Source organism: Trachinotus anak, unplaced genomic scaffold, assembly GCF_046630095.1.
Source record: "Trachinotus anak isolate AG129_WGS33_773 ecotype Australia unplaced genomic scaffold, CSIRO_AGI_Tana_v1 ptg000001l, whole genome shotgun sequence".
Lineage (NCBI taxonomy): Eukaryota > Metazoa > Chordata > Actinopteri > Carangiformes > Carangidae > Trachinotus > Trachinotus anak.
In genome coordinates, this window is record NW_027273852.1 from 3,259,752 (window position 1) to 3,287,391 (window position 27,640).

Below are 27,640 nucleotides of genomic sequence, written 5' to 3' on the forward strand. Positions count from 1 at the left end.
GTGCCCATGTATGGAAGACTTGTGTGTACACAACTGGATTAGTAAAAAAAAAAGAAAAAGATCATCTTGGAGTTGCCTTCTGTGTCTTGAAAATAGACTTGTAAATTGTTACATTTCAAAGAACCATCATTATTTCTTTGGTTGGACTCATCAATAAACTCACCTAGTAACATGGCACACCTAACATGCCCATTTTTTCCCCCACAGGAATTTAGTGTAATCATGTAGGGAGTACTCCAAATGTCATACAAAAAAGATATATAATTATGAGCCCAATTTTCATAGGGCTGCAAATGTTGCCATTATATCTTTCATAATTTCCAATACTAAAATACACAGCAAACAGAGAATAACCATTATTATATATCTGAAGGTTGCTGGTGGAGAGTAAACTTCCTGACCTTGCAGAAACGGTTTGGAGATCTCAGGTACCAAACTATATCACTGAGAGGGTTCGTGAATCAGTTTTATTACAAAGTGTTTTAGAACGCCTGCTCTGCCCTAAAAAGACCTGTAAAATGCATTCTGGAGCTTTCCTACCCACACCCATGTATTCAATTTCTCAAGAATGTTCACCGAAGAATGGATCTTTTGTTGTAAAAATGTTGGTCAACAAGTCACTGTATTTACATGCAGCAGGGACAGACCGAAGTGGAGGATGCTCTGTGTCCCCGCAAACCCTGAGTAATGAGCGGATTAAGGGGGGAAATGGGGCTGAATTGTAATCCCAACTGTGAAAGCTGCACTTGCAGTAAGCTTGGCCAACAAATCTGTGGGAGGGTCCACTCTCTTTGGCAGCTTTTATGTTTCTGCTACAATTCTACTCTTGGCCCTTGATCACAGCAGCGTGCAGCACTAAAGACCTCATGCTGATTGGTTACTGCACTTTTTATCCCCTGAACTGACACTTTCGCACCTGTGTTGACGATAGGACGCTTCTAAAAACAGATTACGAACTGCTTCTTAGAGAACAAATGAAAAGGAACAAAAGATAAGAGAGCAGAAGACAAAAAAGACAAGATTGTTCTAAATCAACAAGATACTCATACCCCACTTCCCACCAACTTCATTTACATACATGATGCATTCACTCCAGTCACCTAGCTCAACACATAAATGTCAGGGTAATAATAAAATACTACATTTGCATAAACATAGTTGATTATGTGGACCCTCACTGATATATTGTGTAACTCCCATATTTTACTGATACTGTTGGGGGGGTTACAGCATTATAGATATATAGTATTTTTGTGTGAAAAAAAAATACAAATAAACAAACATAAAAAGGATCATAACAAAAACATATGACACATCTATTTCATTTGCTGGGGACATGAGGGCATAAAAAAGTTGATCTGAAAGGATTGATGCAGAGAATGCACAATACATAATACATTTAGAATTGACATGAAGCATCAATACATACCCGGTGTCAGTACCCATATAAACAACACATATATTTTCAGTTCCTGCAACTGTTATGAGTGTATTAATCTGTTGCATCCGTCTCCTGGTCATACTGCTTAGGGTATACAACTCTATACAAAATCAGGCCTAACCTGACTGAATACGCCACCCAACTCTTAGTCCAGGCCATGGTTATGGTTATCTCTCGTCTTGACTCCTGCAATGCCCTTCTGGTGGGCCTCCCTTCACGCACAGTGAAACCCTTACAGGTGGTCCAGAATGCAGCAGTCTGTCTGGTCCTCAGTCACCCTAAAAGGACAAATGTCAATCCATTGCTAATTCACCACTGGTTACTCATGGTTATCCCGAATCAAATTCAAGTCACTAATGCTTACCTTCAGAGTGACTTCTCAGTCTGCAACAAACTACTTTTTGGTTCCATGATATTGGAACAAGCTACCAAACGCTATCAAAGCATGGGCGTCCCTCTCTATCTTCAAGAGTATCTTGAAGACTCATCTCTGCCAAGACCACCTCCTCTCCTAAAATCTCTAACACCCCAACATGCTTAACTAGCACTTTGGGTGCACTTCTTTCCTGATCGTCTTGTACTTATGGAACAGATGTAGTACCTAGTATTTACACCAAGGTCCTCTACTGCAGTGAAGCTTTAGTGTTGTCCCTCACTTGTAAGTTGCTTTGGATAAAAGTGTCTCCCAAATCTGTAAATGTAAATGTAAACAAAACAATTTACCAGAGGGAATCGAAGTACTGGATCCAAAAATAATGATCCTGTTTTGCATTCCCACATTGGCTAGCTCCTCTGTTGGAAATGGTTTCTGGGGCAGGAACTTCTTAGTTACTAGTGTTTCCCAGGCAGGTTTGGTAGGTCAACAAATTTGAATGAATAAACCAAACTGGTGATAAGTTATTGCAGTTAGAGAAGTTATTCCATTCTCTCATTTTACATATAGATCATAATCCTACACATTAGCTGTCTATTAAGTAACTGGTCCAATGCATTTTACAAAGCAGGAGACAAAAAAAGAAAGGTGTTACCATGTCAACTGAAAACTGTACTTTTGTTTCTGAAAGAAGATTCATTATTTGCACAAAACCAAATGGTCATGTGTCATAGGTCCATCTTCACAATTCATGTCATTGGAAACAGCAGTTCTGGAACTTTCTACCATTTCAAGCAAGAACAGAACAAGCCAATAAATGGCCCTTGAGTGGAGATTTGCTTTGTCAACTGAGAGGTTTTCAGTGAGTTCTCACAAGTGCTCAGATTATTGGAAAGTTTGTACATCCACAGATCCATGAAAATTTTGTTTTCAATCTATTTTTATTCATTATGTTTCTGTATGTTTGTTGCATTCTTGTGAATGGAATATCTCAGTAGCACTTTGACGAAACTTCTTCAAACTTGGCACAAGCATTCACTTGGATTCAAGGATTTTGGTGGTGAAAGGTTAAAGGTCAAAGTCACTGTGCCCTCACAAAAAATGTTTCTGGCCATAACTCACAAATTCATATACTATACTACATTATGATACAATTTTATATCCAAATGGTCATAGGTGAACTTCACTGTGACATCATAATGTCATGCAAAAACACCTCACAAGAGGTAACCCAAAAGATGGTAATTCTAGTTTCTTTTGTCAACAGTTTAACAACTTTAAATCGGTGTGCAACATATAAAAAAAAAAACTGCAGGTAAGCATAGCAACTATACTTCTGTCTTCCCTATATTGCCAGTTAACCTTTACTGTTGTAATTAAACTTGCCATGGATTGAACTGGCAACAAAGAAACTTTAGAAATCAAAGACAGTTTGAACACAGCTATACCAATTTTTCTGTGATAGAGTGAGTGGCCTTGGTGTGAATAGAATAATTAACTCAGAAGTGCGTTCATACATAGTATGTCGCCTCCACCTGATCAAAAAACCTCACAGATGTTATGCATACAATTTATTTATGGCATCAAAGATATTAATGGTTTGTGTTACCAACTTAAACCCAATAAGATATGAACTGCAGTCATTAGCCATAGTAAACATTTGAAAATAGCCACTGTCTCCACCTCTCCTTTTATTATCTTCCTCCCCATAGACTTACTCTCAGCTGAACTGAATTAGAGAAGGGAAGTAGAGGGAGGAGGGCGGGGTATGTAACACAACAATTGTTCCCTACCTCAGCAATATAGTCTATGAGTGGGAAATGAAAGAGGTGGACTGGAACAGAGGTGTCAGTGTACCTTATTTGTTCTGATATAGCCAGATATGCATGGCTGGAAGGACTGTAAACAGAGTGGACACATCTGACCTATTAGTCACAGACTGACTACCTCCATGGACCATTACACATGATGGATATACTAACATAGGATGGTGTGTGCCAAGTCAACAGGGTGGTGTACTCCTCTCTGAAAAAGTATTCATCCAAGCAAGAAAAAAAATAATGTTAACATTCCAAAAGTAGCTCAGGGCTCACTTTTATCTCTCCTTTCCTCAGTGCCAAATTGGCCTTTTGCTATCTGTCTGACTGTGGCCTGATCTGGAACCTTTTAAGGTGGCCTAAAGTTAGAAAACATTGGAAGGGTCTGACAGATAATAAACAGCAATCTGCCTTAGTCACAACTGGCAAGTCCGTGCTCTGCCTGGCTGCAGCAATAATTGTGCCACTGGTCTAAATCCACATCATTTCAGTAGCACAAGACCCTGCCAGCTTACAGGAGGCAAAAACCTGCTGTTGTAGCAGATGTCGAGGAAATGATATGTTAGTCTTTTTCTCATGGAGCCTCCGTGTTATTTGAGCCCCGCAGCATGGTAGGAAGCACCAGAGCTCCTGACCGTTTCCGCTGTAAGGGGAATGAGGAATGACGGTCAGAGGTAGTTAAGTTCAGGTCCATGCCCTGGCAGAATGAACACCAAGTAATCGTAATTCCTACCCATGATTCCGCAAATCCATAGGACTTGATGCATGTATCTGCCTCTGGAGCTGCGTGCTTAAATGAACAGGCAAAACTCTATATTCTGCTTCTGATCTTTTGGGACCTGTCAATGTGAATGTGAACATTTTCATTTTAAATCCCTATGAGTTTAGATAACTGTCTTGTTCTGGGTTATTCACTCTGTAGCTTTCTGTGTGCTGCCTTAATTCAAGAAATAAAGAAAGAAAGAACAAAAGAAAGAAAGAAAGAAAGAAAGAAAGATGTGACGGAGAAGGAGGTTCTAACACTAGGACGCAGGCAATGAGCAGAGAAGATAAAAGCTCACCTGGGCTTTTCTTCCAGCATTGCAACCTACCCAGGAGGTTGCAGCTTTAGTTGAGTGAGACTTGGTGTGGTTTGATTTATCGTGTGTGGTGAGGGACAACAACTTGGGATAATTGCAGACACACACAACCACAAAACAAGATTTAAGTCACCAGTATTCAACTGTTTTTCCAAAATGTTCCAAACAACCAGAGGATAACATTCTGAAAAGGCCACCCACTATTTTCCCCTTTTAGCCATCCAGTTGTACTGTAGCATGCCTATTTATTTTCACTCTGTCCACTGGGGCTGAGCAGTAATGGGGCCATTTTGACATTATGCCTGTTTGTGTGATATGAGTCACCCTCGATCCCCAACTCCAGATCCTTTACCTAAGTAAAAGTAGCAATACTTAACTTTAAAAATATGAAAACTGAAAATTGAGATTTTTTTCAGCATTTAGCTGCACTTTCCCCCCCTCAGTTCCTCTCCTTTCACTTCTTCTCACTCTGTGTTTCTCCTGCTATCTCCAAATATTTTATCCATTCTTCAGCTTCTGGTTCCAAAGGGTCCATGGGTGCATGTAGGTTTAATTTTATTTATAGGTAGAAATTGTAAAAATGTCGCTTGCTACTTTCTGAGAATAAACCTCATGAAACTCCATGTTGCAGTTAGTTTTAGAACTATAGAGCTTATTTTCCTGACACTTTTCACTTTTTCTTGTATAAGCTACATCAGATATTTTAAGAAAATTGAAATCAGCCAATACATGACACTTTACTATTCATATATAGAGTATGGGCAATACATAAATACACATAGAGAAAGCATCTTTTCAAAATGATGGCCTGTATTTTCTTCTTCCAGGCTACCGTTCTTCCTTTTTACTGATAAAATGCTTGCTTTTCCTCACAACGTAATATCAACGAACTGCTGAGTAAATGTCAATATAGTCTTTAAAAGAACCACAGTACCTTTGCAGGTAATAAAAGGAACAGTGCTGTGCAGTTATAATTGATATTGTAAAGATGTGGGATATTCTAGCAGTATTTTCAATCCACTGGTTAATATATGGAAAATACAAATAAATGTGAAGTCATTTCTCAGCAGTACACATACAGCAATTGTTATTAAATTTTTAATAACATAGTAATTATATGCCTTTTCAAATATATTAAATCTTAAGATGCCATCTACTTTTTCTTTAATTTGCATGTGTGCATGTCTGGTGTTGTTGTCCCCTATACACATTTTGTATCCCTGGAAACAAACAGCAAACACAAAATAAAACTTCCCATTTTCATGTTTTATTTTTGTCATCTGTGTAATGCACCTATGACATCCTTTCTGGAGAGCCACTCAGACACAATGCATTTAGCATGAGGTCTTCTTAGCCTTGCTAACACAGCTTAGTGTGCATGGTTTGATATTTTGCATTGGACAATGACAATCAGAACAATCAAGAAAATTACAGCTGAAACCAGGTGGTAAATAATTAATCAGATAGTGTGTTGCATCATCATCATCATCTTATTGATTTACACTGCGTGTAGCCTAATGAAAGACTGCAAGTGTATTTTTCCTGCACAATAGCTTTCTGAACAGAAAGAGGGAGGACACTTAATCTCTGTCTTTGACCAGTAGTATTTAATGACTTCGCTTCACTCCGTTTATTCAATTTTTGTGTTTTTTCCATGAGGAAGACAGAAGGAGTAAAGAAAGATTAAAGCACCTGTGGGTGGTCAGATCAGGAAAACGTGCATCTGCATACACTTAAAAGAACACTGAAAAACAAAAATGAATGTGATTGTGTTAATACATCCGTGACCATGGAGAAGAATTCTTCGCAGCTGATTCATAATCCCTTTCAAAGACATTTGCCCTGTCGCCTTAAATTTCTTCCTTTTCCGTGAAACACATTCTGATGACAAAGTAATGTCAGTTTCCAAACCTTTTGTTTTACCCCCCAGGGAGAGCACAACCTCTGTGCTTTAATCTGAGCTCAGTGGGGCTCGGCACTGTCACAGCTGCCTGAGAGTGTCCGTCGCCCAAACTGTGCAGATGGCAGACAAGTTGGGATGAGAGAGAAGTTAGATAGGATGGTTGGTAAGATAAGATGAAACAATCACAAGTTAAAAGCAGGTAAGACGTAGGGTCAGCAGCTCAAATTGTTTTTATTTTCTGTTATTTTTGTTTGACACAAGGTATTGCTCAATAACACTGAAGCACATGTCATTATTTGTTAACATGTTATTATTTTAATGTGGCTTTTATATTTCTACGTGTGTATGTGTGTGTGTATTTATTAGGTTTATTGGTTTTATTTACCTGTTTTATATTGTGTGCTGTTGTATTTTATATTGGTTTTACGGTTGTTTTCGATGGGGGATCAAATGAATGAACTCTATGACAGCGGCTGGGGCTGATTGCAGCACACCCCTTCAGCCGGGGACGGAGCTCAGGACTCGATCAGGTGGCTGTGGACAGGTGAGCGGGGCGAGGAGCAAGAGCTCGGACCATTTCCGCAAACACAAGTTCGGGGTTTAGCGCAGGCGCAGATTCATCAGCAGCGTCTGGCGGAAGGAGCCAGGCGGTGGGCTGCGGGGGTGAGGTCTGGTGGAGGCAACGGCCGGATCGATGAGCCAGAAAAAAACGCAGAGAAAGCTCGGGTCAACGCTTCTATCTGACCAGCAGGAGGAGAAAACTGCGGGAAGAGGCCTCGGCACGGAGCAGCAGAGCCGGAGCCGAGGAGCCGGCGGCCGCAGGAGCCCCCCATTCACTTTGCCCACTGAGACTCAGGTATCCCCCCCCACCCCCCCCCCCCTCAGCTAATTTACTGTCCCATAGAAATATTTGTGACACTCTGTTTTAAACAAAGGTTTTATATGTGTTTTAAACCTTTTCCTTTTTATTTACGTTTTATGCTGTTTCAGTGGTTTTATCCTCACGTCTCCTCCCCAGTACAGTTTTAGTGACAAAATCAGCACCACAGGCAGAGTGTGCTGCGTTCGCTTCAGAAATATTTACCAAAATGACTTTGATTCAATCATACATTTCCTCCCATCGGCTCACAACAGGAGGAGTTCTTGAAGTGTGTTTGGTCTCTCTTCGCTGCTGGTCAGAAAATGTTCCCAAAGTGAAAATCAGAGGAAGCAGTGATGTATAAAATATTGCAGATTTAATAGTCTGTGCTGCCAAGGCAACAGCATTATTGGGGATTTTTTTGATCTGGTCTAAATTTACCCTCAGATAAAAATGCAGAATGTCAACAGAAGGAATGATTGAAAACTTTGAGTGAAAGTCAATGCCTGCATATAAAGATGGACGATGTCACGACTCTCCAAAAGTGAAGCCGAAACCTCTCTATCAGAACCTGGGGGCTGGTTGCAGTACAGGTCATAAACCCTGCCCCCTTCATGTTGGCGGATGGGAAGTGGGCCAAATTAACAAATTCAATTACATGTAGAATCAATTTTTCCCACAGACAATTTTTCCCACAGGCGTTTTTGGTACCTCTGATGGTCTGATGAAAGAGACTGTCCTGAAGTCTGCCTGTTCAGGACATGAAGCCGCAGAAACAGTATTACTTGGGCTTTTGGTCCTCTGGGTCTTCATGGTGTAAATGTCCTCAGTGATATGCTGAGCCGGCAGTTTGGTTCCCAGACCATGCAGTGAACTCTTAATCTTGATATGAGGATGGGAGTCTCAGACCACACTTTCTCAGTCGCCTGAGATAGAAGAGGCGCTGTTATGTCTTCCTGTACTACAGTCCCACTGTGCTTAGTAAGTTTTAGAATCCTAACAGAACAGATCATGTCCAAAGCTCAGTGTGCACAGTGAAAGAGCATTTTGCTACAAGCAGTGTTTAATAATAAAATGTTACTGTACTGTATATCTTCTGCATGTAAAAGTCTGAGGGCCCTATCTTAAACCCAGTGCAAAGCAATACCAAGTGCAGTGCTGATGGCTTTGCTAGTTTCAGACGAATGCAGCTGTCATTTTCCTGTCCAGAGCTCACGTTGTTAGAAGATGCATTTGTTCTGTCAACCGCTAGGGTTGCCACCTTCTACGTAGAGGAATAAACATTACATTATTTACACCACTTTGAGGACATAGTTTATAAATGAAGTGATGTGTACAAAAATATGGGACAAATTGCGTTTTGTATGATATGGGTGAAGTGGCAACCCATGGGCATGTGGGTCCTAAAATGAGGTGTGGTCAGGCACACTGTTGGCACAGTATTTTCAGGCAGCAGAAAATGTTTATGCAATTGACCAGCAAACATTTGTGCAGTATTTCACTGTTATTTTAAGAGCACATTATCAAGATGGCAATTTGCACTTGTAGGCGTGTGCACAACATGCTGAACTGCATAGGAAACCCACACAGACCAGTGCAACTCCAACTGTGCTGTTAGCTGTTTGTAGGTGCCCAGATGTTACTGAAGTGGAGTAGAGGAGATCATAGACAGAGTATGTGGGTTTCTTAGCCTGCTTGCTTTTTGTTTTTGTTAAAAAAAAAAAAAAAAAGAACTTTTGACCCTTATTCCATTTTACCCAGGTAATGGGGAACTTGGAGAAAAAGGGACAGTCAACAAGAGGGAGAGAGCGAGCTGCAAACCATAAACTGTTCATGCACACCTCCCCTGCTCTGACAGATCCATTTCCCTGCAGGGAAGAGTTCTGTCTTACTTCCTGGCTTTTAAAGGGAATTTTAAAGGGAAATACGCCAAAAACACTAGCAAAAGTGGACTAGTGTACTGCGCTTTAAACCATGTGCTTTGATTGTATAGAGCCCTGAGTGTGTTTAGGCTGGACATTGAAACCCAGTTTCTCCTGTTGATGACTACTGTGCAGTTACAATCCAGGTTAACTGAAGATGCATCAAGGTCTGCTATAATTATTGAAATTTTCAGGATGATTCATCAGTCATTATGACAAGTTAATTTGATAGGGCAAAAAAAAAAAAAAAGAATAGTTTTCTAAGCGGGGGCTTTAACCAGGAGCAAACATCTGTTGAAGGTCAAAGGAACTTCTTTCCAGGAAGATGACTTTAACCTTTAATTATATTTGAATTTAACTTTTAACTCCCTAATTAATCACAATAAGCACCAATTTACAGCTGCACCTCAGAGCCCAAAGATTCATCTGTTAAAACCTAACTTAATACCACCACCATAGCCCACAGGGAACACAGACAGGACTTACTGCAATTAATTCAGCAACCATGACAAACAAGACATATGGCAGCAAAGAGATATTTAGCATTCATCTGGATCAATAGCATATTTCATCACACAGCACCTGCCATATGGGACATGCCTTTTTCAAATGCTTAAGACAGAGGAGAAAAACATGAATGTGTTTTTTGTTGTGTAGTTGCATTTGATTTGGCTCTCTATTTTACTCACATTTAGCACAAGTGAGTAGGATTAAGACTCTGGATTTGAATCAGAACCCTTTGGCTGGAATTTGAGCTGAAATGAGTGATGTAAACATCAGCTTCAAGGGACATGAATATTAAAAGTTTCTCTTATCGCACATTTCCTCAGTCTATGTAAAAGCATTAATCATGAGAACAGTTAACATCCAGGGCAGATGCTCTGCTGCGTCCAGCTAGATTTTAATTACCAAATAGCATAATTATGACAGTTTATACACAGACCATAGCTACTTTATGGATTCCTCACAGTGGCATCCGAGTATGTCTTTTTTTTTGTCAATGTTGTCTAACACACATGATCTTGGAATTTTAATACAAGCACTGCAACTTGCAATCACGCTCTTTTCAACACCTTTTTAACATTGATCTAATGAGGATTCCAAAATAATCACAATGAATGAATACACCTTGAGTTTGCTCATACCTATACCTATATCATTATACAACGTGCCGTTTGTTGAATAACACTGACTTTGTGTTGAGTTAAAGGGAAGCAAGAGACAAAGGCAATACCAAACAAATCATCTCCAGCAAGTGAAGTTGTCCTCCACTGGGACAAAAACTAATATAGACACATCCATAAGGAAAATATTGTTCAGAGTCTGCAGTCAAACTATATATTAAACTGAGAACTGCTGTTTAAATCTGATCCAAAGGGTGTGTGTGAAACTTCATCACAGTATGGATAAAAAAACAAATAATGTAGCCCTCTGTTTATTAAATGTAACTCTGATGCTGTAGATGACTAGAATAATAAACAAGGTTCATCAAAATTCTGTCATATTTCAGCTGTACTTGCTGCCTTGTTCCTGTGATGAAAATGTTGGATGATCCCTCACTCAATCCACCACTTTGGTCCAAATCTCCTTCAAATCAATGTTTTGATAAAATTCCCATCACATTTTGTACAAACATTGAGGTTCCCTCAAGCTGACTAACTTCGGTGATCCCTTAACTTTTTTTTTTTTTTCTTAATGTATGTCCATCGTCTGGTAAACTTTCTAATACAGCTAATGCTATGGTTTATGAATACCTGCAAAACAAATTGTTGATGCACTACGTTCAGTCTTTTTTTTTTTTTTTTTTTGCCATTGTGTTCATGTCATTTTGTCACAATTCATTTCCGCTAGTCCAAGTTAGGGTTGCCACCTTCTGTGTGAAGAAATAAAGGCTGCCCCCTGGGGTGTAAGGAATTGAACGATTCCACTCACAATGTGTAGTCTGCTCTTTAGCTGCTTGGACATTGGTAGCACCTGCAGCGTGCTGTTTAAGATCAGACGTCCCTCCATGGGCGACTGAAAAAGCTGTCTACGTTGCCAGGGACAGAGCTGACTCACCAACATTGTCTCCCAGCCAGCTCTTTTATCTCGACAGCCTTTGTCTTTATTCTGATTGCCGCACTGAGAGACGGTAAAGTCGAAGAGGGAGGGAATGACATGCAGCAAAAGGCCACAGGTCAGCCGTATTGCTCTCTTTACCTGTAGCAGGCGACTGCTGGTGCTGACGTGTTTTCTCACAGCACACAGAGCTTGTCAGTCTACTGCTCTCTGATAAACTTCTCCAGGCCACTTATAGGCTATAACTGGTTTGGTTTTACGCAACATTAAATTATTCACAGGACTTTTTAGGACATAGTTTATAAACAAAATAACATATACAAAAATACGGGACAAATTGCATTTTATTTTCAAATACGGGGAGTTACGGCGTGAGAGAGTTGAGTCAGTAATTTCATTGCACTTAATAAGAACCTTTTTATCAAACATCGAATCAATAACAACTTCATCTGGACTTAACTGACTCTGCAAGTTTGGTAATAGATTGTGGAGAGTTGAGTTATTTGCCTGAGGAGGGGTTTTGTTTAAATCACAGAATTAAACATTCATCAGGAGAATACTATAGTGAAATTCTTCAAGACTAGATTACTAGGATAATGAGCCCTTTGGGATTTCCAGCTGCCTTCCAGTGAACCATACCACCATGTATTTCTAAGACCATTAGGCACTTGGCCTGTTAATTTGTCTGCAAATAAGAAAGGTGGTCTACTTACACAGAGTGTAAAACTGGTCCTGCTCTGCCAACCTCTGCTGAGTCATTGGAAGGATTAGGAGTTAAATGTCTTGCAGAAAGGCACATTGACTGTCATGGATCAGGGTGCTTAGTATTCTTGTAACCAGTCTTTCTCAGCCAAATGATCTGAGGAAACAAAGGAATAAACAAACACATTTCTCTTCAGTGCTAATTTCATATGATTCCTTTGCATCTTTTTCTTTGTGTGCCTCAAAGAAATGAATCTTACATTGTCACACAGATTTTTGATATCTTATTGAATGATACATAGTACTCTGTCTCTGTGCCAGCAAAGTGCTCACACTGGTAAAGGGGGGGCACTGTAATGTTTGCTGGTTTAGATTATTAATCTAGCAGGCATTCATTAATTTTGAGACTCTGGCATGTTTACAGTGCAGAACAAAGCAACTCATGTACGCAAGATGACAAAAACTAGGAGTCGGGACAACCAATAGTTGATTTAAATTTGAAGTATTAGAGACTGAGTAATAGATGAACAAGAAAAAGTCAAAAGCCAGTATATGGCTGGACCGTGTCTGGTAAAATCCTAACATTTTTATAATTGAGGTCATCTGACAAAATCACCAAATACATAAATTAAAGACAAAGACTGTGCTGTGATTTTGGCTATATTTACTTATAATATGATCACTCAGAGAGAAAGCGAGAAGTGACAGAGTATTTTTGTCTCTCTCTCAGTGCACAGCCTCCCTCTGGGATTCATAATTTTTACTCTACTATTTATTTACTATACTACTACTGTAGTACAGTAGATGCAGATTTTGGCACCAGTGTTACTTCGACAGTGGTTTGAACACTGGTGGTTACTCTCTTGCTTTAGTGTGTCTTATGTTTAATTACTCCCCTGCCACCTTTAGTAATAATGGTGCACATAATTAAAGTAGTTATTTGCCATAACAGAGGTGAGGCTCAGGCCTTGGTGAACTAGAAGCGCTCCTCCGCTTCCCTGCAGTTCCTGAGCAGCTGGGAAACCAGGGCAGCTGGGTGACTACCCGTAATTCAGGGCCACAGTTAGCCAGCTAGTGATAACAATATTTGCCACACAAATTCATAATATTGGTAACAGCAAGTCAGCTAATGTTTTCATGCTACTGTAGTCATCGCTGAAAGCAGACATGTAACATTATATAGCATTAAGTTACTTACATATGGAAAAGAGAAAAACAGTTCTGAGTCGAGCTGCAGCCCTTTCACAGCTTGTAGAATTCTCCATCTCAGGACAGACAGCAGTATTGGCTCCATGGTTGGACTGGGAAAGATATTCTGCCTTAGACTTTGACGGCTGATGGTAAAGACACTGATGTTCCTGGTAGGCAAAGACACTGACTTTGGCAGTGGGTACTGACGAAGCTGGAAAAATCTTAAAAACTTTCTGGATGTTTTGACCTGCCATCTGCATCTTCATTTTTTGTGTTTTTTTTTTTTTTGTTTGTTTGTTTTTTTTTCCTGTTCAAATTGAAAATGCAGATTAAAGCGGTGGCTGGAAAAGTGACCATCAAAGAAATTGCAGATTTTGGCACCAGTGTTACTTCGACAGTGGTTTGAACACTGGTGGTTGTCGCTTGAAACAAAGCAAAGGCAACAGTTTCAGTAAACAACCTTAAGATTTAGGGCAGATTCTCCTTTGAGTATTAAGACTTCATATCCCATTCACACATCAGCCCACTTCTGAATCTGCTAGCCAGGTAATAAAGCTAAATCCTAAAAGCCCATTAGTATTTAGGATACCGGTCCCAACCCGGTGAAAATGCTCTGTCTGAAAAGGAGACTAATTGTCAAGGGCATTCAGTGCCTCTGAGGGCAAAGCACTGAGAAACTACAGTATGCTTGGATGGCATTAATTTGCAGGAAGGAAATGACTATCCTGAAAGTGCACAGTTGTAGAGTTCGGCTGGATCATAATGTTATGTGCCAATAACTTTGAAAATTAAGTTCTTGGTAAAATAGATATATCTCATCTCACCATCCTTTGAGGATCAGTACACCACCTTGTTAATATTGAGTAAGCAGAGGAAGAAAAATGATGTCAATTTACACATTTCAGATTTCAAGACAGGAGAATAACTCATACTAAAAATAAAAGTTCATAGATGCATTTCTCAAGGGGAAGGGGGCTGCGGTTGAATTTCATTGTCACTTCACTGTAACAAAAATCTTCTTAGACATAGCGCTACATGTGAGTAGTAGAAGGTGAAAATTGTATGCAGTCCCTTTCTTTCTAATCACTTCCTTGACTACAGTTTTTCATTTAAGAAACTTGATGTGTTTTAGTCAGTGTTAATGTTAAAGGTTTACAGTCAAGATTACTTTTAGGTTATGGTTGTGAAACCAACACCAGCACATTTTGACAAAGACCAACAGGTGAGGAAAGAAGCAGAAAGACATTCATCACATTGGTTTGATGCAATGAAAATATTTGATTCTACAACATGTTTGCAGGATAGTAGACTAAAACATATTTAACACTTAGCAAATGTACCCTAGTAATGGTTTAAGGTGGCAGCATACTTGAAACTTAAGCAAAATCATATCAGCCATATGCTGTATGCTTTATAGTGTGTGTGTGTGTGTGTGTGTGTGCGCGCGTGCGCGCATGCGTGTGTGCAGTGTGAACATTTGTACACTGTCATATGCTACTGAAGGCAAAACCCCTTGTGTTACTATGATTTGATCTGAGAGAATGTATAGTGAACAGCAGGGGTATCTGAGAAAAGGGAAAAAGACCACAGACCATGACAGAACTCGCAGTAAATTAACTGCACTGTATCCTCTACTGAGTTAGGAAACCTGGATAGCTATCACTGACCAATTTTGCTGTTATTTGCCACCGCCATCCATTTCAAATCTTAACATCATTGGAAATGGATTTTGGTTTTTTGTTTTCAAAGTATTTTTTTGTGAAATTGCATATTTTTCTATGTTTGGCAGTTACTCCTGGGGAGATTTCCAATCTCTTGGTTTGAGTCAAAGCACCTCAGTGTGTCCTATTTGGTTAGAATTAGGTCATTCTTAACTTTGCTTTACTCTGTATCTTTGGAGGGTTTTAGTAAAGCTCCCCATTATGAAAACCATGCAAATGTTGTATGGAGCCATATTGAAAAACATAAAATTGCCATAAGTCATTGCTTTACTGAAATTGATAGCCCAATTGTCTTTTTGATGAATGACTGTCATTGATTGATTGAAATGAATCAAGGAGTGTTATTCAAACAGGAACACCATTACATTACTCAGAAAAGAGGGGGGAAAAAAGAGCATGTGACAACTGCAGCGCAACCAAAATGCTGCTTTCAGCAGCACAAGAGTAGAACACGTTACTTCTACTTGTAATTCTGTACACTGGCTTCCAATCAAGTGTATGATATTTTATATATAAATGCCTTAACAGTCAAGGGCCCAAAACATTTCTGATATGTTTGAAGAATAGAAATGCACAAATCCCTTAGACATTCAGGAAGTGATCTGCTAGTTGTGCCTTGAGTAGGAACCTTTGGCTAGAGGGCTGTAGATACTTTCCAAAACATTTCTATTGTGCTAAGCTAATGCATCAGTTGTTTCATTGTTAAACTGCTTTACTGTTTGCTAGAGTAACATTTTTAGATCTATTACTGTGAATACTGAGTCAGCATTCACATTATTATCAAAATCTTTATCTTTTATTCTTTTCGTACGTATTTTGGTTGCTAACTAATTTCTGATAGCAGCAGAAAACAGAGCTATATAACATTATCTTTCAGACATTATCTTTAAAAAAAACCAAAAAACCTCATGTACACCTTACTGTCTACATTGCCTATACGGTGAGGTATAAGGCATAAATAAATTTTATAATTGAATTTCTGCTCAAGTTCAGAGTTCAACATTACTAACTTCAGTGTTTGGTGGGGAGACAGGTTTAGACTTCTAAAACCTCTTTTCAAATAAAGATGGTGGCTTTCCTGTGCTTTGTGGGCATCACAGTGATGGTACTGTGGTCTTGACTTTACGTTAAATCGCCAAATGCATGATTGCCTCCAGCTAGCTACATTTAATCAGCATCGAACCAATTAGTGTTTGAAAAAATGTCTGAATATCTTCATGCCAGTAAGCACTGTTTTCTATTTGACCATTATCTAACAAAGTCTGCAGAGGAAGAGAGGACTAATACAGTCAACTTCAGTAATAGCAAATTAACTAAATTTGCATAATGCAAAGCTTTAAATTTAAATAGTGCTAATGCTAATCATCTCGCGTTTTACCATTTACTTGAAGTATTTCTTCATAATTTGATATGATTAGAGCACATTATGCTCAACTGTTTGTGTGTGTGGCCAATGACTGGCTTTGAAGCTCCACATAACTTTTACACAACTTTTACATAACTGCAGCATGGTTGCAATTATTCTGATGGATTTGTAGAATAATTACTACAATTTATGCAGTCTGTTTTATTTATTTATTTATTTTCATTTTTTAATAAGTGTCACATCTAAAATGTATCAGTCAGATCAGGCCTGGTCATGTAGTTCTGCTCACATATGAGTAAATATGAATTACTAAGTTGCAGCTTTTCAAGCTTGATGTTTTTGCTGTGCATGCCAAAGATGAAAGCCTGACTGCAATGGCAATGCCAGTCATTCAGTCTGTCTGTTAGTTTCCTGTAAGTCCACCACTTTGGTCCAGACTGAAGTACCTCAGCAAAATTTTGATGGACTGTGTTGAAATTTTGTACAGAAATTCATGACCTCCACAGGATGTACCATAATGACTTTGGTGATCTCCTGATCTCTAGCACCACTAGCAGGTTGACATTTTTGATTTGGAGTGAATGTCCCCATAACAAATGCATGGGTCGCGGTGAAATAGTGGTGAATAGTAACTTTGATCACGCAATACAGAAGTTGTAAACCTGACAAAATGTCTGATGTTTCTTCTTATACAAATGCCATGAACCTATGTGCTTCCCTTCCATAGAAAAAGAAAAAGCATGTGGTTTATTATATCACTACAAGTCACTGAGTAAACTCACTTGCCTGAAGGATCCTGCTCAATTTAATATACTTGTTTGTATGCTTGTTTTTTTTGTATTATTAGTAAATCAGTCTCTCAAACTCTCTTGCATTAAAAAAAAAAAGATTACAATGTTATTATTATGGGAAATAATGTAATGTTGTGTTTTTTGCTTCTGGGAAATAATCAGAGTGGTCCAATGTCACAAAGTAGGGAATTATAAACTGCAGTAATTTTTGCAAACCCTCATACATAAATTATACTTTTTTTACTTTACCTTTACTGTACCCTTTTACTTTGATACTTGTCTGTTGGAGTTTTGATGAATTCAAATGGTTTAACAAAGACAATCAAACACATTTAAACAACAAATTGACAACAACAAGCAATAGACACAGGTCTCCACAGTATCCACTATTTAAAACCTCCATTCTCTGTAGTCACTTAGTTTCAGTAAGCTCAATTTTGATGTTGCTTCACAAATGACAAGTCTGCGTATCCCAACCTGACAAAAAGTACAGTAAAGAAAGTTTTTCTTGCCAATAAGAACAATTCCATAGATTCTCCTGATGTGCAGTGTGGGTCTTACTAAAAGTGCACCTTTTACCCAATTTTCTTTTTTTGAATTGTAACATTTAACAATAAAGCTTTTGAAACCTAAAAGACCACTCTGCCAATTTAACACATAAAGTAAAGTGGCTTTGAAGGAGCTTTGTCAAATCTATGAAAATAACCTCTAATTATCACAGGATGGGTTTTTTTTATTTTATTTTATTTGGGAATTACACATTGTGAGGACTAACACTGTGTACTGTGTGACTCCTCTATAAAGTGCACTAAGTCCCACACAAAGCAAATACACACTGGACACAAAACTCCCTCAACCATTTGTAAATGGCATCTTTGTCTAAGAACTGAAAGCATGTTTTGTTTTGAATGAGTAAAATATTTGCACTACCTCTGAAACCACTGATCAATTTATTGATTGACTGCAGCTGATCAAATTAGGGTTGCCATGAAATGCACAAGCTACAGCATCAACTGCAGCTGTGAAGTTACCATTGTTAGTTATCAAGTGAAAATTATAGATGTGTGTACAATTCCAGCATTTAATAAGCAACAAACAGTTTTCCCAACTTTGTCCAGTGTTTTAAAAGGTTTTCTTCTCTTATACTCTTTCCCAAGTTTTCTTTCAGTGAAAGGAAATGGAGTCAGACACAGCCACAGAGTTGGCACCTGTTAGTCCAGTAATTTCTGACCCTACCTAGAAATGTAGTAACTTAATGACCCTGTAGAATGTCAGTGACCTCATGTTTGCTCTGTTCTTTCAGTAATAAATGGTAAATGGACTGCATTCATATTGCACCTAATGGGTAAAGTGCACAGAGCTGCCATGAAAGGCACTGACCTGCCCATTAGAACTTGGAGTTCAGTGTCCACATGTGGACAGGAGAGACTGGGGATTGAACCAACCCTGCGATCAATGGAAATCCACTTTACCTCCTAAGCCACAAAAGAAAGAGGTTCAACTTTCCCACCAATTTAGAGAAATTACTGAACTGATCTTCACGAGCTTGTCCCACAAGAACTCATAAACAGTAGAGCAGCTTATGTTATTTTTTTTCTCATACTATTGTGTTTGGCTATTTTCTAATCGTGGTATTGAAGTTCCACAGTATTGTAGCCTACCTGTAGCACCCTGCTCTGATTGTGTTTATCTTGTTTCATGTAATAGAAGTTTCGGTTTCAAATATATCCTCCTTCTGCTAAATCAAGAAATCTGTCTCTGTCCTTCGATTTTTCCGCTCATCTGATCGACTTCAAGCGAGACCCTAACCCTTACAAACTGTTACATCTGAATGCTTTGCTTTGTGAGTTTGTAAATTGAACCCATTATTACCATCAGGCTACCAACAGGTACATTTCGAAAGAGCACTTCACTATAGTCAGACTAGCGGTTGTCAAGAAAATCAACTAAGGTTGCTCTATTTAAAACGGCACTTACATGGCACCATGCTTTCTTCTGAATTGAGACACAACTCTGATGGAGAAAAAATGGCAGCCAGATTAAAGAACCATGGTATGGATTAAAAAAACAGGTTTTATTTATTTATTTTTTATTATCAATACTAAAATACTTGAGTGTCTGTTCTTTGTTTTGGTATGTTTTGGTGAGAATAAAGTACAAATGAATAACCCAAGCTCATAACGGACTAAGCTTCATTTCAGCAGATAACAGATAATCACAGATGACTGGCAGTTAGCATCATGCTATCTTACCATGGAAACAAATCAGTTAACATTAGCACACTTGCTGTTATCTGAAATGCTCAATTTTCTATTTAGCAAACTTGGCTCAACAGGACAGTTGGAGTTGACACTAAATTATAAGTAATACTAAGTGATCAATGAATTTTAAGCAAAAATTGACATGTTTACGTTGCATTCCAGGCATCAGAAATACCTGTGAAAAGAGTTATTAGTTTTGCTTGTTGTGAAAAATCAGGAATCTAGTAGAAAGCCACAAAAAAAGAGAATCTCTGCTGTAACTTGTCCATGGTTAAAATGATCTGACCTACATTAAACTAACACAGTCATACTACGTTATAGCCATTCACTTTGTGTATTCCCAAAGCAACTGTTCCGACTGTTAGTGGTCCCCAGTGTAAACCTACCCCTGGGAGTGGGAAATAAACATGGATTCCAGCTCAGTTTCATGAGACTCATCATCCAGGCTACAAGGGATGAGTGAATGAGTGCCCTGGTGTTTTCTTCTAGGATTTTCCTCTAAGGAGCAACAAATGACCAGTGAGGAAGTGAAACTATTTAAATAAAGGCCAAATAATTATATTGTCCTCTGACCTCTGTGCTCTACGTCATTATTATAAAGGCTATACTCAATATAATATAGCAACACATGTGTCTGTCAGCCTGTGTTGTCTAATGAAGCTATCATAGGCCCATGTTGGTAGCATAAAATGTTATGTTTATTACAGCATTATTCTTAGAATAGTGTCTACCTGTAGCATGTTTTGGATCTGATATGACATTGCATTTTATTTCTAATTAAATAATGATCTTGTAAAATTTAGTTTAATTGTGTACCAGGGGCTCCTGTTTGGTTTCGAAATTTAGTATAATTTGGTGTAATAGTGTCCTAAGTAAAGTTGATTTTGGACCTAATACAGAATTATGTGGTTAGCTACATTATCATTTAGGTGTAATTAGGGACTGTTTGTTTACGGTCTAATAAAGAACATTATTTCTAATTTGATATAAAGTATAGCTTGTCACAGCGTTTTAGTGTGCCATAAAATAAAGTGCATTCCTAAGTCTTAGATGAACATAAGACGCTTTATTGAAAAGTTTCATCAACTTAGAAAGATGGTAGCCTTTCTTTTTAACTGAACATCCTTTGCAAAGACCTTCACTGTAAAGGCTAATGATTGTTATGCATGTTATTCATCTTCAGACATTCAGATTTTGTAGCCTTGAGCACTCTCCCCATCAAAGCAGTGCATTGAAATTTTCATGTACTTGTTTATCCAAATAGAACAAACAAATCAAAACCCATCCACACGCACATAGCACTGTGCAAGACTTGTGTCTGTATGGGTGTAGCCCCAGTGCTTGCCCAATGCTTCCCTTCATGGTTATCCCCTGGTGAGACTACAGTGTGTTATTTCATTTTTGTTAATATGACATTTATAACCTGAGTTCATCATTATTGGCACACTTTCCAATGCTCTACAATGGTGGGAAAAGTGTTCAGTTTCACTGAAGCGTGCATGGAAGTGAAAGTCAGATGTTCAGAAGTGGAAGTTTTATCAAAATATGCATGAGTATAAAAAACAAAATTATGTAGTATGACTATTATTTGATTATGATTATAGATTCATGTAAAAGGCATTTCAATGTTTTGTGGAAGTGAACTAATTTAGACTTAACTGTTTGGTAGTCTAAGTTATAGCCAGGTACAACCAGGTAGTAAGACAGAACGCTTCTCTGCAGAGCCTTATATACACACATCCATGACGCATGGCAATGTGTATGCCATTTAACACAATTTGCTACAAATAATGCTCTGACCTTCAGAGGCTTGTATTGTACTGTTGTATTGTACCAGACTCTTAACAGGCAGAGTGCATGCACTTTGTCCACCTGCCTATGTGGACAAATATTACTGTCTTGATGATGTGCCCTTGAAATAACAGTGAAACAATGCACCATTGACGTCACATGAGACTGCCCATAGGCGCTCAGATAGGTGCAAGTGTATTTGCTATGTGAACATGGGCGATGGAAGAAAAAAAAATTGCACATGAAATGGCTGTTTTACAGAATCGGTACATATATCACTTGTGTTCAGTTTATAATAGAAAGGTTTAGATCAATTACAAGGTCTCTGAGGAAAAATCTTCAAAAATTTTGGTAACCAAAATGTTTGACCAACAATTTTATACACCAGCAACATACAACAACCATTTTTATGATAATTTATAAAGTTGAGAAATCGAAATGAAGACAAAGACAAAAATACAATGAACTAAAATGAGTCCTATTTTAAATATCTCACATCCTGGATAGTCTTTTGCTAATCAGCTAAATCAGTGTGGAGTACACTCCAAGAAATTAATTCAGGGTCATAAAGAATGTACCAGCTCAAAATGAAGAATTTATTAGACCAATAATCATAAATTAAATTTTCTCCAAATGAAATCTTGGATACAGTTAGTAATACAGCTGTGGGAATTATTCTTACATTCCACCAAAAATGAAGAATTCCACTTCGTTGAATTAAAGCAAGGCATCTAGATACAATCTGGGCCACATTTCACATCATCAAACACATTTTTTGTAAAGTAAATTCACAAAATTGCACATGCATGTTTATCATACATTTTTCAAACCCAAAACCCAAGCTCAGCTTTTTCCCCAAAATAACAGCATTCAGGATGGCACAGAGTTTACACTGGAACACAGGTGTGCTGACCATATGTGTCCAGCACACGTCACTTCCAGACCCACTTCCAATGTTTGTCCTCACACATTATAACATGCTGTACTGATAAGTTTGTAAACAGGAAAATGCTTGAGGGCTCTTTTGCAAGGGCTTGTTTTGTGAGTTCTTTCTGTGCACTTTCCTTAAGGCTACATTTATGCAGACTCTTTAGGGAATTACCCACAATTCATAAAGTTTGATTCTCAAAAATAATGGCAGCAGAAATCACAACTCACAAAAGTACACACAATAAATAAATGAATAAAAAGATGGACCCAGCAGGAGCTCGCAGTTAACATGCATATGGCAAACATGATAAAGCTATGATGCCTTCTTTATTGATTATTGTGTTGATTTCACCATTACTAATATTATTTACCACACCACCCATCAAAAGTTCTACAACATCACCATTTTTCTAGTTTTCATTGAAATTTCAGCAATTAAAAGTCCAGTGCATGGCCTGAAACTGCCCAAGGTTAAAAGAAAAAATAAAAAATAAAAAAAGAAAAAGTTTAGGGCATCAAAAACTGAAAAATTAAAGTAGAAAAATTAAGAAACTAACTTTACTTTTCCTCAGTGTTGCAAACATTTCCCACAGGGCCCATAACTTTTGTTGATAACTTACAAACCCTCTGTACAAAGGCAAGTGTTGGAACAAACTGTGTTACTACAGCCTGTAATGCATTATTAGAATACTGTGGTGCACAAAGTACTACTGAGAAAAAGGCAAGTAACAAAGGACGACAGTCTGTGGTCAGTGGTTCATCCTGCAGAAAGATAATGATCCAAAACCTTAGGAGAAAAGAACCAGACGGTGGCTTCACATGATGAACACAGTGCAGTCTTCAGACTTAAACCCCATGAAGCCAGTTTGGGATGAACTGAACAGAAGGTGATTTGTGCACTTGCTTCTGCAGCAGCATTTCCATAGTAGAAAGTAGGTCATGAGTGTGTTTGCCTGCTGAATGAGTCAAAACTTTAAAATAAATTTAGGATTTTAATATTATCTATCTATCTATCTATCTATCTATCTATCTAGCTATCTAGCTATCTATCTATCTATCTATCTATCTATCTATCTATCTATCTATCTATTTTTTTTCCTTAATTATTTGTTCTATGCTTTCATTTCAGAGTACAGTGAGATATAACACAATGTAGATTTTAGTAACAACTGGTAAAATGGAGTTCTAAAACTTTTGACCAGTAGTGTATTGTACATACATTTTTGTGGATTACAGGTAAACAATGTCCTGCATCCCATTGGGTTGTTTATTTTCATATTTTAGTTTTTGAATTCACACTGTGTTAACAGTCCAGGCTGAGTGACAGCTTCCAGCTGGAAGGCCTTCATCTGCCTCACACTACAGTAACCTGCCGCTCATCAACGTGCAAATGTGCCTGTGTAATCAGTGACTCATTCTCACTCTCCTGTTGCTAAACCACAAGTTTGCATCACTGGGGACTATGGAGCTTTGTCCATTTGGGAGTTTAGCTTCTAATTAATAACCCAGAATGTATTTTGATATGCGCTGAGAACTTTAAAATCTTTGTGTTGAGCAGTTTATAGAAATTCATTTCCTTTAAATGATGCAAATGATGGCACAAACAAAAAATCTGGTATTTGAAAAGTGTAGCACTATATTCTTGGGTATGATTCTGTTTGAATCAGATGTGTTTTGAAGGAATATAACAGAACCTTTGGGGTGAGAACAAAGATTTTTGTTCCTCTTTCAGAAAAGCTGAAGCTGACATCCGCTCACAGCCCTGGATTTTAATGACATGCCTTTCTCTCGAAACTGCTGAGGAATAAGAAACATCTGGTTTAAGGTAAGAGTTCTCACTATATTCCTGAGTGTTAATGGTTGGTTTAATGAGATGAGCAGCAGTTAGTCAGGTTTTATGATCAATGTTTCCACATTGATAGGTGTATGTCTGACTGTTCAGGGGGTGACATCTGCCAGTTAGTTGTGACTGAAGTTCAACAGAGGCTGATGGCTTTGAAAATAGAAAATATCACTCTGTTATGGGATTTACAAGAAAAAAAACAAAACAAAAAAAAACAAAACAATGTGTAGAAATAATGATTCACAGATGAGCAGTTACTTCTGTTGGTCTCTGGTGGCTGATATTACATACCAAATACATTACCAAAATGTATTAAATTCTTGTGTTCACACAGGTAAGGCAGGTATATACAATATACAATATATCAATTAACAGGAAGTAATTGGACAGTTAAACATCTTCAGGCTCTATGTTGTCAATAATTTCCCTTTAATTAATATATATATATATATATATATATATATATATATATATATATATATATATATATATATATTACACACATTCCCCAAATTGCAAGGTTTAAAAAGTTATTGGACACTTTGCTGCTAAATGTTTCATGAGCAGCTGTGTGTTGTTTCCGCGTTAGTTTGTGCACAAACGAGCTGATGTGGCTCAGAGCTAAGTGTTCAGATGAGTGTTCAGATTTAGATTGAGGAGAAGTTCTGTGTCAAAATGACTGAAGAGGTCACCGTGTAAATGAAGAAAATGCTAATAATAATAATAAGGGTAGATGAAAATCAAAAATCTGAGATATCAAAAGCAGCTGGTCTGCCAGAATCGACAGCTGGTGTAAAAATGCGGGTGTTGAAAACAAGACAATGTCAAACAAGCCACAGAGTGGAAAATCATTAGCGAGGTCAAGAAAAGCCTATTATGACCCATCAGGATGTAGGTGTAGATATTTCCTTGTGAACAATCAGGAAAAGACTTCATGGCTGTATCCTCAGAGGATTCACCACAAGATGCAAACCACTGAAAGGGCATGTTGCAGTTCACAAAAACATACAAAAACAAACCAGTATAGTTCTGGAACAAAGTTCTATAGGCTGACGAAACACAAATCAACCTCTGTCACAATGTGAAGAAAAAAAAAAAAAGGAGCAGGTCATGGCTCAGAGCCACCAGCTCGTCTGTCAAACACAGAGCTGGCTCTGTTGTGGCTTGGGCATGTGTGGCTGCCAGTGGAATTGTCAGACTGTAATAATTGATGATTTCACTACTGATGGAAGGTAGAGGATGAATGCAGAGGTATACAGGAGATTTTTGCATTTGTTTTTTTTGTTTTTCACAGCTCATCTAAGTGAGTGGTCTGTGCATCTGTTGTTTATTTGTATCACTGGTGCAGCAAACTTTCTCTGTTGGTTGCAACAAAAAAAAGGTCTCCTTTTTTAACCGACCTCTGTTTTACACTGTAAAAAGACTGACAGGAGCTGATAAAAGCCTATAGCTACATGTTGGAAGTAGTTTGTGAAGAGTGAAATGCATAAACTTTCAACAAGCTCAGGAGTTAGCATTAGCAGGCTATCATTTTTGTGGGCACAGTTCAGTGTAAACAGAAACCCACCACCACAGTTTAAAAAAATATCTATGTGTAGGTTGATGATGATAAGCCATAATGAAAAAATGTTTTAGTGGTATACTTACGATTTGGGGTTCTTGATTAACCACACTGGCTTCAAAGTTGTAAGTGTCCATCCTTCAGTAGCAGCTTAACTGACAATCTTGGTCCGCCAGCTGGCGGGTGCAAAGATTGAAATACTGGGACTGTTACACTACTGCTGTAAGAAATCTAAAAAATACAAATTATATTCACTGGTGTCTCATTTAACATTCCTTCCACAGCAGCAGCAACATATAGGACGGTAGCTAGTGTTGCAGTCCCTGCAGCCTGTAGCCTACTTTGTGAGAAATCTCCAGTGCTGAGGCTCTCTGGACCTTTAGGTGAGCAGTGGAATGGGAGCCCATTTTTGGACAAATGTATCTTGTGGTAGAGATATATCGCCAGGAGGAAAGAAGAAAAGGGAGAAATATAGCAACCCGAATGGAATGAATTAAAGTGACAGTGTAATGACACAAGATAGGTGGTGAGAGGATGGAAGAAGGCGAACTGGTTAAATATTTGCCACTATTTGCCACTGACATTTTTAGATTTGATGATGAGGACATACTGCTTTAAATGTAGTTTAATCAAGGAGAATAACAGTGAAAAGGTGTTTAACACTGCATGTTATGGATTCTGTGACGTCTGCAGATAATATTTCTGCTGTTATAACTTCATTTCATCATATTAATGATGCTTATTAAGTCAACTTCTGGAGACAGAATTCAACACCAAGGTAGGGTTAGAGATGGGTCCGGGGAAATTGAAGTCATGTTTATGCAGTCACTAATTTTTTTTTTTTGTATTACATACCCATAGAACAATCTTTCAGTCATGCCGATCACAATTAAAAGCAGCCGTGGATGATTTATCATGGACAAGAAAGGGAATTAAAATAAGTAATAAGTAGTAAGCCTGAAACTTAAAGATTTTGATGGATATCATTATTGGCTCCTGTGAGCAAAATACCAGTCTTCAACTACCGTACCAGCCTGTTCAGATCCTCCTATCAAGGGTGTCAATTAATCATCTGTAATTAATTTTTAATTAACTGAAGTCATCTCCCGACCATTTGAAAATCTTCCAAATGACTACTTAGGGATGGACTCTCCAGGGCAGCAGGTTTAAATTATACTAGCCAGAGCCTGTTTCATCTTTGAACCCGAGGTCAGCACCACTGCTGAACATCGAGTTCTTTCATACATATCCTTAAATTTGTCCTGACAAATGCTTCTGCTGAAGATGATGCATTATGAAAGATGGAAGTAAAATGGTTATCTATGGTTAATAAAGAATACCCTGAGATATTTAAATTTAATATATCCCCACAGAAAAGCTAAAGTGTGTGTGTGTGTGTGTGTGTGTGTGTGCGTGTGTGTGTGCGCGTTTGTGTGTGTGTAATATATATATATATATAGATATATATATATATATAGATCTTATTAAAATATTGGATCGATAATCAGTACTGGTAAAAGTGGTACCACTGTTAAAATCTCTGCAATGTCCAACCCTGCACTATACAAACTCACTACACAGTGGACTATACAGGGAGTAGTGAGTGATTTGGGACAGAGTGTACAATCAGACCTACTATCTGGTGTTTGTTATGGGTATTAAAGAAAGGCGATGATGATTACTGTCAAATCAGAACAAATGAATCTACTTCTTAATTTAAACCAACCCATTTGCAGTCCCTTTTGTGCACGGTGCAGTCTGACAAAACCCTGCTTCTCCATTATTCATATGCCTGCTCACCAAACCTTTGCTCTGACCACCAGTGACTATAGACTACATCATGTACTGCTCCACCATCTTTACACACCAGTGCTGTTTTTATTGGACTGGCTCACGTCTCTGTAGCGTGAAAAACATTGTGAATTTATGTAACTGCCTGTAATTATTTGTAGTTAAAATTAATTTTTAATTATGCATGTGTAACATGTATAACAATGCATCATATGTGGTATGTTTAGTTCATTCTGCTTT

General features: G+C 38.1%; 1 long non-coding RNA gene across 1 annotated transcript; it reads left to right on the forward strand.

The window, feature by feature from the left end:
• The first annotated feature begins 5,363 nt into the window (after positions 1 to 5,363).
• Positions 5,364 to 26,974, forward strand: LOC139630733 (uncharacterized). The gene is made up of 3 exons (XR_011693217.1): positions 5,364 to 7,469; positions 23,938 to 24,030; positions 25,894 to 26,974. It is a non-coding gene; the product is annotated as an uncharacterized lncRNA (long non-coding RNA).
• Positions 26,975 to 27,640: the final 666 nt, after the last annotated feature.